Below are 12,779 nucleotides of genomic sequence, written 5' to 3'. Positions count from 1 at the left end.
TGATCAGAAAACTGACCACTGTAGAGGGCTTTGCTGCTGGTGAGTTCAGTGCGAGCCGGCTCAGAAAGGTGGCCAGCAGCTACTCCTGGGGGGCTCTGGGCTGGCTGCATTAGTATGGGACAGATGTATCAAAAATGTGGAATAGATAGACAGCAAAGGAAATACATTTTTAACCTATAAACTAGATAAATTATAAGGAATAAATGTAAGAGTGAAACCATTAACATTTCTTTTTTAAAGAGATTTTGAAGCACGCCATCCTTTGAGGGAAGGATTTCATCAGCTGACTGTAGCTGGGGGTGGCAGCAGGATTGCTGAGATAGATGATCTTTTTCATCTCAGCAGTGTCTGGCCTGCACATCGTTGGCATTATAACGTGTTTAGTGACACTACCAAATCTACAACTCCGTTACTTTCTACCCATGAAAATGTCCATCCTGTACCTGATGGACATTGCTCCCTGCTAGGGTGTGAATCTACAGAAGCAATTCTGGGAGCATCTTTGAGTGAAACCCTCCTTCTTACTTGCCAAGACCCGCATCCTGAGACCTCACTGGCCTCCTGTGGTCCTGGCAGCTCCTGCTGCTTCTCTGGGTGGGAGATAAACAGTGAGCAGTGCCCTGCCCCCATCACAGTCTTTATTCCCAAAGATCCCAGCTAACTCTTTTGGGGTCTGGAAACATTTCCATAAAACATTTTAGGCAAGCTTCCACACTTATAATAAGTTTTGCAATGTATTCAAATTCTGTAAGTCATTATTATTTAAAGGTAAAAACTAATCTAGTACTGTCGCGCATGGCCTTGCCAGCAAGAACGACGCGACCACTGGTTGGTTTTTCTGTTGAGCTCTTTATTGTTCTCTTGCATCCGTCTTCTCTCCGTCTTCTCTCCTCCCAAGGCCCCTGCTCTTAGCTTATAAATCCCAGGGCTTCCAACCATGGGGTGCTACGTGTGTACTGCCCATTGGTCCAGGTATGTGGAAGCAATGCATTAGCCCAAGCCTTGGCCATATATGGAGTTGTTTACTCCAGGAGCACTCACCCCTTGAGGGGGTGGAAGGCGGAAACCGGCGCCATCCTAGGGCACGGCTACACGCAGCTCCCTACATAGTACCTATACAGTAATGGCTTAACAGTGCTTGGCCCCTTGGATCCATGGGCTCTGCCTTTGTGGATTCAGCCAGTGCTGCTTCCGACAGTATGTGGTAGAAAAAATTGCAACTGTACTGAACGTGTATAAATTTTATCTTCTTGTCATTCTCTAAATAATATATTGTCTACTAATATAATATTTATACTATACTAGGTATTAGAAGTAATCTAGAGATTATTTCAAGTGTATAAGAGGATATATACAACTTATATACAAATACTATCATTTGAGGTAAGGAAATGGAGTATATTTTTAGATTTTGGGGATTCAGTAGGGGTATGGGAATCCATGCCCCTATAGATGGCAAGGGATGACTGTATAGATTAACACAGCTATTAGGGTGTATGGGATTTTCTCTAAAATACTAGTGGAGGTGAAAAAAATTACTCATAAGCTGCTAATTGTTAAAACTGGATTATGGGCTCATGAGAGTTTGTGATCTTCCTCAGTTTTTAATGTTTTAACATTTTCCATAATCAAAAGTTACAGCAAGAAAAATTACTCAAAATTTCATGCTTTGCCTTTTACACTTGAGTATATTTAACAGATTAGTGGATTTTTCTATCTCTTTCCTTTGTAAGTATTTTTCATCCTGTGCTACCATGTGCCAGCTCCATTAGTTACTTAATGATTCCCTCACTGGTGACTATTTAGCTATTTCTATCCACAGCCCTTGTGCTTGTTGAGTGCTGGTATCAGCAGGGGCCTATAGAGAGGGCAGAGTTTAATCTGAAAATGTACATCATGCTCCACCCCCTGTGATCCTGACATATGCCTTTCACTTTCTCTCCAGGAAGTCACCAGTGTTGACCACAGGTTTGTACTGTGTCCTGGTGTTGTTTTCTGCTAGGTTTCTCCACCAATCCCAGGAGAGCACTTAGCACGTGATGTGAACTGGGTTAAAGTTCCCAACTTTCGGAAGGTGCATTTAGTTTTTGTTCTGAAAGTTGGTCTTGAAGACCTTTGAATTTAGATGAATGAGGACAGCAGTGTCTACATGGCCCCTGCGAAATCACTAGTATTGACAGTTTTGAATTAAAAATATTTCAAAGAATGTATTAGCTGTGTCTCAAGATCACATTTTGAAAAATATCCTGGAAGCCAAATTATTAAGAATTGATGTGAAATTATTAATAATTGAGTATTAATTATTTCTGTATTGCCTTAGAGCCAGTTGTACACTTCTGAAATGAAACCTCTTCATAGTCACACTTCGGAATTTCAAGTAGTAAACACTGCATAGATTGCTGAGAGAGATAAGCAGTTTTTCAGCACTAGTACTTATTTCATCTTTTCCATGAGAGACACTGTTAGTATTTAAAATGATCACAATCAATTTAAAGTAATATTGCATGTTTCATTTGCAATGGTAAAGTATTTACTACCTGTTTCATGTAGTGTACATATAATAAACACAAATTAACTATTGAAAGAAAACAAACAGTAAAAGTAAATATTTTTAAGATATTGGTGTGCAGCATTGTTGTATCTGCATAAAAATGTGCATTTGCCTGTTTGCTATATGCTAAATAAATACTTATCACAGGAGAGTATGTTTTATGATGAAATCATGGCACAATTATCTCCTGATTGTAGACTGTGCTTTTGAAGCCTAGAAAATTGGAATGGACCCATTTCTACCTTAGGGGCATCCTTTCCAAGTTAGAGTGCTATTTATAAAATGGAGTGTATTGCCTAATACAGAGATTGACTACTTTCTATTTCCTGTTCTCTCTGAATTGCCCCCTCCAGCCTTTCACTGACTATTTTTTTAACCAATCAATCATGTCTACAATATGGTGCTGCTCCTTTCCTCCTGTGAGAAAACAAGAGAGCTCTTCCTCTGCTATACTAGGAATCAAACTTGGGATCTTTGCTTGCCAGACAGATGCTTATGGGCCAGGGAGATGGCTCAGTGGAATAAGTGCTTCCTTGGCAAGCGCAAGGGCCTGAGTTCAATCCCCGGGCCTGCAAAAAAAAAAACAGACAGATGCTTATGCCTCTGAGCTATATCCCAGCCCCTCAGGAAGCTCTTAAAAAAGAAAAGGTAAAAGGAAAGCATCTGGCAGTGTAGGAAAGTTAGAGAATGCCTTGTTCTAAAACCTAGTTTAGACCCTGATTCTAAAACAAAGTGTCTCAGTTACTCTTCTGTCTTTGCTGGGATGAAATACCCAACGTCCACAACTAAGGAAGGAAAGGATTGTTTAGCTCTCAGTGGAGGCTTCAGTCCATACTCAGCTGGCCTCATGTGGCAGAGTGGCACATAGCACCAGCAGCCCTTCCAGGTGGTGGCTGAGATCAAAGGAAGAGGCAGTGGCTCTGGCTGAAGGCTAGTGTCTCTCCCCTCCTCACATTGTAATGCAGATTACCCACCCCAAGACTGGATATAGCACTCCCACCTACAATCCCAGCATTGGATCAAGAATCAATCGCAGACTTCAGAAGCCACAGCATGACTGTGGGAGGCCTTGGGGGGACAAGTAGACACAAACACATAACGCAGAGTGTTGTAGCTCTTGTAACTTTGAACCTGGCTAGGATTTTGTCTGAGGTACTGTTGGTTCCAGGCCTCCAGGCAAGCACAGTGGCTCAGCTAAGTGCATGCTGATCACACCTCTGCAGTTCCTCTCTTAACTGATGTGCCATGGGCACCTCATGGAGACTTTGGAAAGATGGGTCATTTTGGAGCCTTCAGGTACCAAATTGTACATTAGGTTTTATGTGGGCTTCCCAACTAGGAACACAGAATGTGACACAGGATGGGCTTGTGTGCACGTGTGTGTGTGTGTGCATGCACGCATGTGTGCATGCTGCAGCTCAAACCCAAGACCTAGCACAAGCTAAGGAGATGTTCTTCCACTGGGCGACACCTCTGTGACTGGGTTAAGTCTCATTTACTAACTATTTCAATTAGGTTCAGGGCTATAGCATACAAAAGCAGGACTGCATACAAAATCAAATCCAGATGATGCAGCAAGGCCTAGTATTCCATCAACGTGGAAGGAGGATGGACTCTAGAGTCAGCTTCCTGAGTTTAAATCCCAGCTTGCTACAGACAGGCAGTCTACATGCCTCTCATCTATAAAGCAGAGACTTGTAGGCTTTTGGGCCTAAATTTACCTCTAAGGGTTAAGAGAGAGTATTTTCAAAGAGCTCTTAGAGCAAAAATAGCATATAGCAAGAAAAAAATATTAGTGGTTAGTGATGATTATCAGTACAGTGATATGATAAAAATGTTTACTTTTAATTATGAAATGCCCATATTTTAGACTCTGGTTTTAATTAAGACTTTCTGGGCTTGAAAGTCAAGGACTGGTTCATCTTTGTACTGCCAGTTCCTGGATTATTGCAGGTGAGCTTAGTAAATAAGTCCTGATTAATTCAATAAAAGTGTGGCGGGGGGGCATCTACATATCACCCGAACAGCCCTATTTTGTTGTCTAGGCCACTTCATTTTTGTTTTGTTTTGTTTTGGTGCTACTGGAGATGGAACCAGGGCCTTTGTACTGAGTTACATTCCTAGCTCTCTCCTCTTTAGATTTTGAGACGTTTTGCTAAATTGCCTAGGTTAGGCTTGAACCTGCAATTCTTTTGCCTCAGCATCCTAGATTTCTGGGATTATAGGTATGATCTTAAGGGTGTGGTCTACAGATTACATAAATTAACGATCACACTGCCTCATAAATAGGTGAGGTCCAATAATCAGAATTATTGGGGAAGGCACATTGAAATTATAGGGTGTACATGCGTCAGGCTCTGGTCTTGCCTTCTCACACTGTGCTAGCACTTGAGCCCAGGCTCCAGACATAGTGTCCAGTATTTTTCTGCTAGTCCAGAATCTTAGAACTTAGTTGTATGAGTCTAGAGGCTCACTGCACTAGACTCCATCCTGTTCAGTTGGGTGGGTGTGGTAGTTTATCTTCAGAGTGCAGATTGTGTAAATCCAGATATAGTCCATGATTTTCTGTGCCTGTAACCAATTACAGGCAGAGAACTCAAATGCAGTCTCCTCTATGAAATCCTCTGAACTGTGCAAAGTTCTTTCTCTGTACCCAAAAGAAGTGTTCTCAAGTGTGCTGTTATGCTTCTCTCCGTGCTGCTACTGTGCTCCAACATTTCCATTTGGATTCAGAGCTCCATAAAAGCAAGAGGCAAGTCCTTGTGATATGTGTATGTGAATCTCCTCATGTTGCAAGTGGTGTGCCGTCACAGATCCCACCAGGGCCACTTTTTGCTGGTTGGATGGGTAGAGCTGGATCATGGTCATGGTTCATGTACTGATATTTACCATACTAATACATCTGTAAAAGTAAAAAAAGTAAGGGCCGGGGAGATGACTCAGTAGAATAAGCACAGGGCCTGAGTTCAATCGCTGGTTCCGCAAAAAAAAAAAAAAGTAAAGCACAGCCTGTGTGAAACAATTGTTTAAAGCACTCAGGGTGATTTTTCTTTATTCTAGGCTCCTGGGACAGTTGAAGGATCAGGGCTAGTAATTCAGTCTACCAAAAACATTCTTTGTATCTGATTCTGTAGATCTGTAATTCAGGGGAATCAGTTTTCACATTGCAGATGGGTCCATGTTGCTGTAGGCTCGAATCCTTCGATGTGTTAACTGGATTGGTTTCCATCCCTGAAGCAAGCCTGATCAGCAGTCAGCCCAGGAGCTGATGAGGGCAAAACTGAGGCACAAACCTCATACTGTCAACACGCCTGGCAGGGCTTCTTACTTCTGACTTTAGTAAGCTTAAGAATGTTAGGGATTTGGCTGTTTGTTTTTTGAAACCTTTTCTGAATGTTCATTTTTATCTCAAATAGCCTTTGGTAATTCAACCATAAATAATTTTCTCTCCTTTGTCTTAAAATCTATAGAGGTTGGGCTGATAGCTCAGGGGCATAAGCGCCTGCCTGGCAAATGCAAGGTCCTGAGTTCGATCTCTGGTACCAGGAAAAAAATATATGTACAGTATAAGAAAGGCTCAGTATTCTTGTGGTTTGCCCTGCTGTATTGATTTTAATGTCTTAAGTATTGTGAGTGATTCACTGGCCTTCCTCTGACATTGCCTCCACTCACAGTTCTGTGGTAGCATAGAAAGAACCCACGAATACAGATGTGAGATTTTCCAGTGTTTCCAGAATTGGGGCACACTGTGTTCTGGGGCACAGCATGTGATTTTCAAATTAGATTTTAGTGTCCCTGGAGGTAAAGTTATATATAAAATATTTATCTTACTCTGAGATAAATTCCTCTTTAAGGAAGAAAAAAAATTTCATTCTAGGATTTGGGGAAAGTTTTATTCTAGTCCATGTTTAAGATGGTTTGGGAGGTGTGGAGGAATACCCCTGAAATCGCAGCACTCTAGGAGGCCGTGCGGCAGGAGGATCCTAAGTGTAAGCCCAACCTGGGAACTTAGTGAGAAGCACTCTCTGAAAAATAAAAGTTGCAAGTTTTCTTCCATTATAAAGTACACTAGGGGGAGTGCCAGGGGGTGCATGGTGCCAAAGGCCCGGCCATCTGTGGTGTGTATACAGACAGCGTACCTGTTTGAGGTTTACCCAGAAAAAAGCCACCAGAGCTTAGAGCACTGTGAGTGAGAAAAGCAGCAAACCTTGATGAAGACGTAGCCAAGCTAGCATTTCCCAAAAGCCCTGGAGGATGGGTTGGTTCAGGAACTTGATGTATGGAGATGGGTCGCTCCTTTTGAGTAAAGATTAGGAAGAAATGGGGTTTAGTTTAGCTCATTGTTCTGAAAGTGCAGAGGATGGAGGGAATTAAACTACAACTTGATTTCAAAGGGCCAAGCCATAGCCAAACTGTGGCAGAGAGAAGTATAAAGAGGAGCTGTGTTCTTTCTTTCCTAGTTTAAGAGACATCATTTACCAAGCATAAAGCTATGCAAAATAGCAAGAAACTGTGTGTGACCCTAACCTGACAGTACAACCCTAAGAAAGCTTCAGAGATGGACTCCTCAGGGAGGCCTCAGGCAGTGCACACTCTTCTGCCTCTTTCCCTCATGGTGCCAGAGCCGCGCGTGGCCTGTTCTCAGTCTCCCTTGCCTGTATCTGCTGTTCCGTGGATAATCACAGCTGGGCAAGTGCTTGCCTTTCACCTGCTGTACTCACCTTTTTGCTCCCTGAAGTCAAGTACCTACTGCCTTATGATGGAAAGACAGTGTCCAAAAGACAGTGATTTAGAAAATGTTGGATTGGATGTTAATGCTTAGAAATTGAGAAATTTTACATGAAGTGTTGGTGCTCTTAACCCTCTTGTAAATTCAGAAGTCTCACCACTGTAAGCCCAAATGTCAGAGACAAGAGTCTGCTAGATAAGTCCCACTTCTGCAGCTCCAGCCACTGAGCTCATGGCCGGTCCCCTGTTCCAACTGTCGGTGGAGCCATTGTGTGCATGTGGCACTGTTGTGGCGGAAAGAACTGGGCTCCTGTTGGTCTTCTCTTACAGCTGCGTGCAAGCAGAATGTCGTAGCAACAACATCCTGGGAGCTGCATGCTTAATCATAGTCATCCTAGTCTCAGAGCTAGGCCTTCTGGTAGTGCTGTAAAGTGTGACATGAACTGTTAAGCAAAACATGCTTGAAATTTCCAAAGACATCTTTAGATGACTTCTCAGAGTTCTCCATCTGTTATTCTGGTTAGAAGAAGGAAAACATTAGCCTTTCCAAAGCTAAGATGTGGGTGGTTCGTAAATTTTGTGCCTTACAGCTGACTCAGTTAATATGTCCAGTTCACTTTCATAAATGTAACATAACAGTAAATAACAAATACCTGGGTTCTTTTCTGTTCTGTTCTCTTTCTTTTCCTTTTTCTTTTCTGGTGTTGGGGATTTTTTTCCTTTCTCAGGAACCCAGACCTATTCATGCTAAATACACTCAATACTTAATGCCCATCTCCTGCCCTTCTTTCATATATGTAATATTCTATGTAATATATTAATTATATAGATATAGGTTCCTTACCTTATTAGAATCTTTAGATGAAAAACAATGAAATAAAAGCTTATATTTGGGTAGCATTGACTGGAATGATCAATTCTGGTAGAGAATCCTGCGGTTAGCATTCCATGTGGAGTAACTAGACAGTGAGAGAGTGAGATGACCCAGTTGTTGGTGTTGTTACCTAAGAGCAGCTGATATTTATTGTGCCTGAACTTTTGGGGTTTGTTTGTTTTAGTTTAGCTCTCTATAGATTGTCCTTGAATCACCTTCTCAGTAATTTTCCTTTAATGTCACTGGAGACATTGCTATAGACATTTTTTTCTTCAGTATTATTTGATGAATTTTTCAAATAGAATTGCACTACATTGCTTGGTACATCCTGGTTGTTACAAAGGTAGAGCTTCTCTTACAGATAGCTTATTTGGGAAGCTGACTTTGGTCTGTTGTTTGTTACCAGGATATTTGTTTCTCATATACTTAATCGTATTTGCAATGGTTAAGCTATACAAGATAGCAGGGTCAGGAAATCTTATTTAATACCTAATAGACATGCAGAATGCCTTAACAGAACCTTTTACAGCATTTTCTCAGAATTTTCTAGGACAGTGATGGCGAACCTTTTAGAGCTTTCAAAAAGCCCCCTGCATCACTCCTGCCATCAGTTCCCATCCCCTGTCCTAGTGGAGTATGTGGTCAGAATTCCATGTGGAATTGACAGAAAGTGAGAGGTCTGCAATGACTCCAAGTCCAAACTCCTAGGAAGGGTCAGATGGGAGCTAGAGCAGAGGAGGTTGAAAAGAAGGTTGAGGACTCCAGTACTTGCTCATAGAAGTTTCTAGAAACACTTCTCAGTAAAAGGCTAACTCTTCCTGGACCTGTTTGGCTTACCTAAAGGGGTCCCTTTGACCAACATGCCCATTCATCTTGTGCCCACATTGGAAAAGTGAGATTCTTCATGATCTTCTGTACTTAACCTTCTTTTCCCAGAACAAGCAAAAATTTCAGACTTTCAGAATGATTTTCATCATCTTTTAGTCACCATCTAAGTCTGTGTCTTCTGTTATTTTTTTTTTCTTTCATGTGCCCTTGAACAAGGCCCATGAGTGAGAGAGTGTGTATCTTAGAGAAGCATTTTTCACCTGAGTCCTTGTATCTTTAAATGGAGGACATTGGAATGGTAAAAAAACTAGACCTTTTGCTTTCATAGTGCTTTTAATATGGATGATGGGCTAGCCTTCCTCTGTTGACATACTTTCAATCACTGAATGCTGACTGAGCTCAGCTCTGGACAAAACTGAGGCATGGTCTTTCTGGCAGAGAGCTCAGAGCCTCCTTCCTCAAGATTTTCTAAATCCTATTAACCCTCTCACAGCGTAACCACTTTCAGGGGTTTAAAGGCAGAGGTCCTGGCTTATTTCCATTCTGTCACTTTCTCACCTCTGAGCTCCAGGTTTTTATCATTTATTGTTTCTTTATGGTTAAAAAAAAAATCCCATTTTCTACCATTTTTAAAAGTACAGTGTAATTGAAAAAAGCTCTTTAATCCATAGTTAAATTGAAAGTAATTGGGTTCTTTCATCTGCTTCTGTCCTTAGTGTAGCTTAATAAATTATTTTGGTAGAAATGGATGAAGAAAATCTTACCAGCCTCATATAGACATGTAGGTAGAAAAAAGAGCAATGTTTTAGTATCCTTTTACCTAATTACAGATCTTTTCTTATGTTCTGGATACCTCAAAACTCCACAATTGGTGGTTTCTGAAAGGTTAGTACAGAATCTCTAATGACCTTTCTTGTAGTCTGTTCTAGCAAAGTCCATTGGGCTATCACATATTTGAATGGGTGCTTACCCATAGATAACTTTGTAACATTATATATTGGTTATTTGGTAAATGTTTCTTCAGTGAGCTATAAATATCTTCTAAGTATTGATATGTGTTATTATATAGCATGAAAATGCTGCATTTGTTAATCAAACCATTCCATCAGGCGAGTCTTACTGGGAAGCTGTCAAGCTTACAGTGGCAGAAACAGGTTTTCCCAAATTCTGATGTTTGCCTTGTTTGTATTTTATCATTGGCAACAAATAGTGTCGTTTTTAATGAAGTGACAGACACACCTTGTTCATTTTGAGAAGATGTCTGCCTGTATCAGTAACCATAGTTCATCTGTCACTTTTTTTTTTTTTTCCAAGAGGTCATTCACCACAATGCAGCCAGGGCAACTGGCAGCTTACCCAGTCTCGGGTGCCTTTCCCTGAAGTGACAGTTGTAGGTAAGTGTTTTTTTGTTTGTTTGTTTTTTGCTCTGAATGCATTCAGGGCAGGTTTGGCTGGCTTGAGTTGTGGGGATCGAACCACAGCAACCTGAGCCTGACTGCTTTGTTGAAGCAGGCACTTTAAGAACTGAGCTAAGGGGCAGACTCCCTGTTGTACGTAAGTGTGCAGTAGAGTGCACCTGAAAGATGTACACTTAGCCAGCTGTGGGTGACACTTGCCTGGCCACTTAGTTACTCAACAAGACCCTGTCTCCAAATAAAAAAATAAAGAGTTGGTCTTGTAGCTTAGTATTAAAACCCTTTTGTTCAGTCCCAAGGATTAGGTGGTGGGGGTTGTGGGGGATACTAAAAGATGTCCATGTAAGGGTTGAAATTTAATAAAAGTGATCATTTTTATTGCTTCAACAGGGACAGTCTTACTGGGAGTAAGTGGCATTAGAAATATAATAACAACTCATATTTTGTTCTACTGTCTTGCTTCATGTTGACACAATAGCAGTTTCTTAGTAATTTTTGTGTCCCTGTCCCTTCATTTAAGAGTGAAAGGAGTGAAGAAGACCATAAATAATGTCTCAGGGTTGTAAAATAGCATCAATCTCAGAGCCTCCCTAAAGTTCCCTTTGGGAACTTCCAGTGCTTTCAAAAATCTGGAGAAGAATCTGTAGAGGATACTAATTGTCAGAGTGGAAGCCAGATTGGAGATGCTAATCCTTGTCTATGAGCTTAGCTTTGTGGATGGAAGATAGTTGATTCTTATAAGAAAAATTGTTGGTATTTTTTACTTGTTTGGTTCTTTTGTGGTATGGAGGATTGAACACAGGCCTCTTGCTTGTTAGGTGAGTACTGTACCACAGATCTGCACCCCTAGACCTAAGCCTCTGTCTATGAGGTGTGCTTGACTTCAGCTGGAATATGCTGGTAAAGCAAAGGAGTTAAGCAGTTCGGAGAGTCTTACATCAGTGGGTTGAGATGGGGGCTGGACAAGACTAGCAGTTTAAAAAAAAATGGAATGGAGGAAAAGACAAATCTCTAGGATGACTAGGGAGGGGGAGAGTAAAATCAAAGATGTCAGATTTGCAGTCTGAGGTAAGAAAATCCTGGCTTTCAGAAATAGTGAAGTTGAGAGGAGGTGAGGATAGCCAGGAGTGATGCTCTGAGGTTAAATTTGTGGCTCTTAACCAAAGTCAGGGAGATTCAGCTCTGCCCTTCAGGCACCATCCTTTCTACTGTTCTGGGACTTGAGTGTGTCTTTGGTGGTGTACATCACTGTTTCAACCATAGTAAGATTTAAATCTGATAAGATGCAGCAGGAATATGGGTGTTTATTATTAGAGTTGCCTTAAAATGTGAAATGGTTACAATGGTTTGATTGGTCAGTTCTTTTTTCTCACTTAGAAATTTTAAGCTCATTTTAACCATACTTCTAGAAAAGTGGCTAAATATCTCACTCCCAGTGATTGGTCAGCCAAACAGCGATGACACATCCTATGTCTTTATTTTACCTATTTGTAATAAAACAGGGGGGTCACATGCAGAAAGACAAGTAATCGCTTTGGCAGCACATAGGCTAAAATCGAAAGGCAAGTATGTGGTGTACTCCTAAGTTGGTGTTCAGGTGTCAGCCAGACAAGACATCTAACAGACTCTACCAAGTAGCATTTGCAACCTTGTTGAAATTGTTGTGGATGGGGACCAAGTTGAAAGATTCCAAAACCAGGCTTTGGAAGAAGACCCATTTTTTAGGATAGACTCATCAGTCAAGTACTTAAGGCTGAAAAATGCAAAAGCCAAAATACATGTTCACAAGGAGATCATCATTCCCATGGGTCTTAGAAATCCTAACACTACCTAGTCAGTGCATACTCTTAATGTCAGTATATTATTTCCCAGCTAGAAATAATTATAGAGCTGCATGGGAAAACCAGGCATCAGCAGGTGATCACTCAGGGTAGTAACAGTCTCAGTGAAGAGGAAGAAGAATTGAATGTTTAAATGGCAACCAGGATAGTCTGATGTATTCTGCCCTTCCTCCCTTTGGGTCCATGCTACCAAGGACCTAGTATCCTTGAAGTTCATTAGCCAAGTTGCCTCTTCTATGGAGAAGATAAATGATTCTCTGTGTCTCTATGTCTGTCTGTCTGTCTGTCTGTCTGTCTGTCTCTCTCTCTCTCTCTCTCTCTCTCTCTCTCTCTCAATAATTATGTTTCTGGGCAACACAATCTTTTGAAAGATACAGGAATATGTTCTATTGAGCTAAAAGTACTTCACACTATGTTGGGAACCATCCTGTCTCATTCTCATCCCATTTCTTATCTTTTATTCACTGGCTCATTGAACTGTTGAGCTGTAACTCCAAGAGCGGTCTTACTCTGCCATTTACAAGTTTGGAGGAAATTGCTTT

At 41.2% G+C, this 12,779-nt stretch overlaps 1 protein-coding gene across 17 annotated transcripts in view; it reads left to right on the top strand.

Moving 5' to 3' along the window:
- The window catches only part of Apbb2 (amyloid beta precursor protein binding family B member 2), a 359,894-nt gene that overhangs the window by 206,102 nt on the left and 141,013 nt on the right, over positions 1-12,779 (top strand). The window lies entirely within an intron of this gene.

The sequence above is a fragment of the Octodon degus genome, unplaced genomic scaffold (assembly GCF_000260255.1).
Source record: "Octodon degus isolate 3935 unplaced genomic scaffold, OctDeg1.0 scaffold00158, whole genome shotgun sequence".
NCBI classification, from domain to species: domain Eukaryota; kingdom Metazoa; phylum Chordata; class Mammalia; order Rodentia; family Octodontidae; genus Octodon; species Octodon degus.
This window is presented reverse-complemented; position numbering and strand designations above follow the sequence as displayed.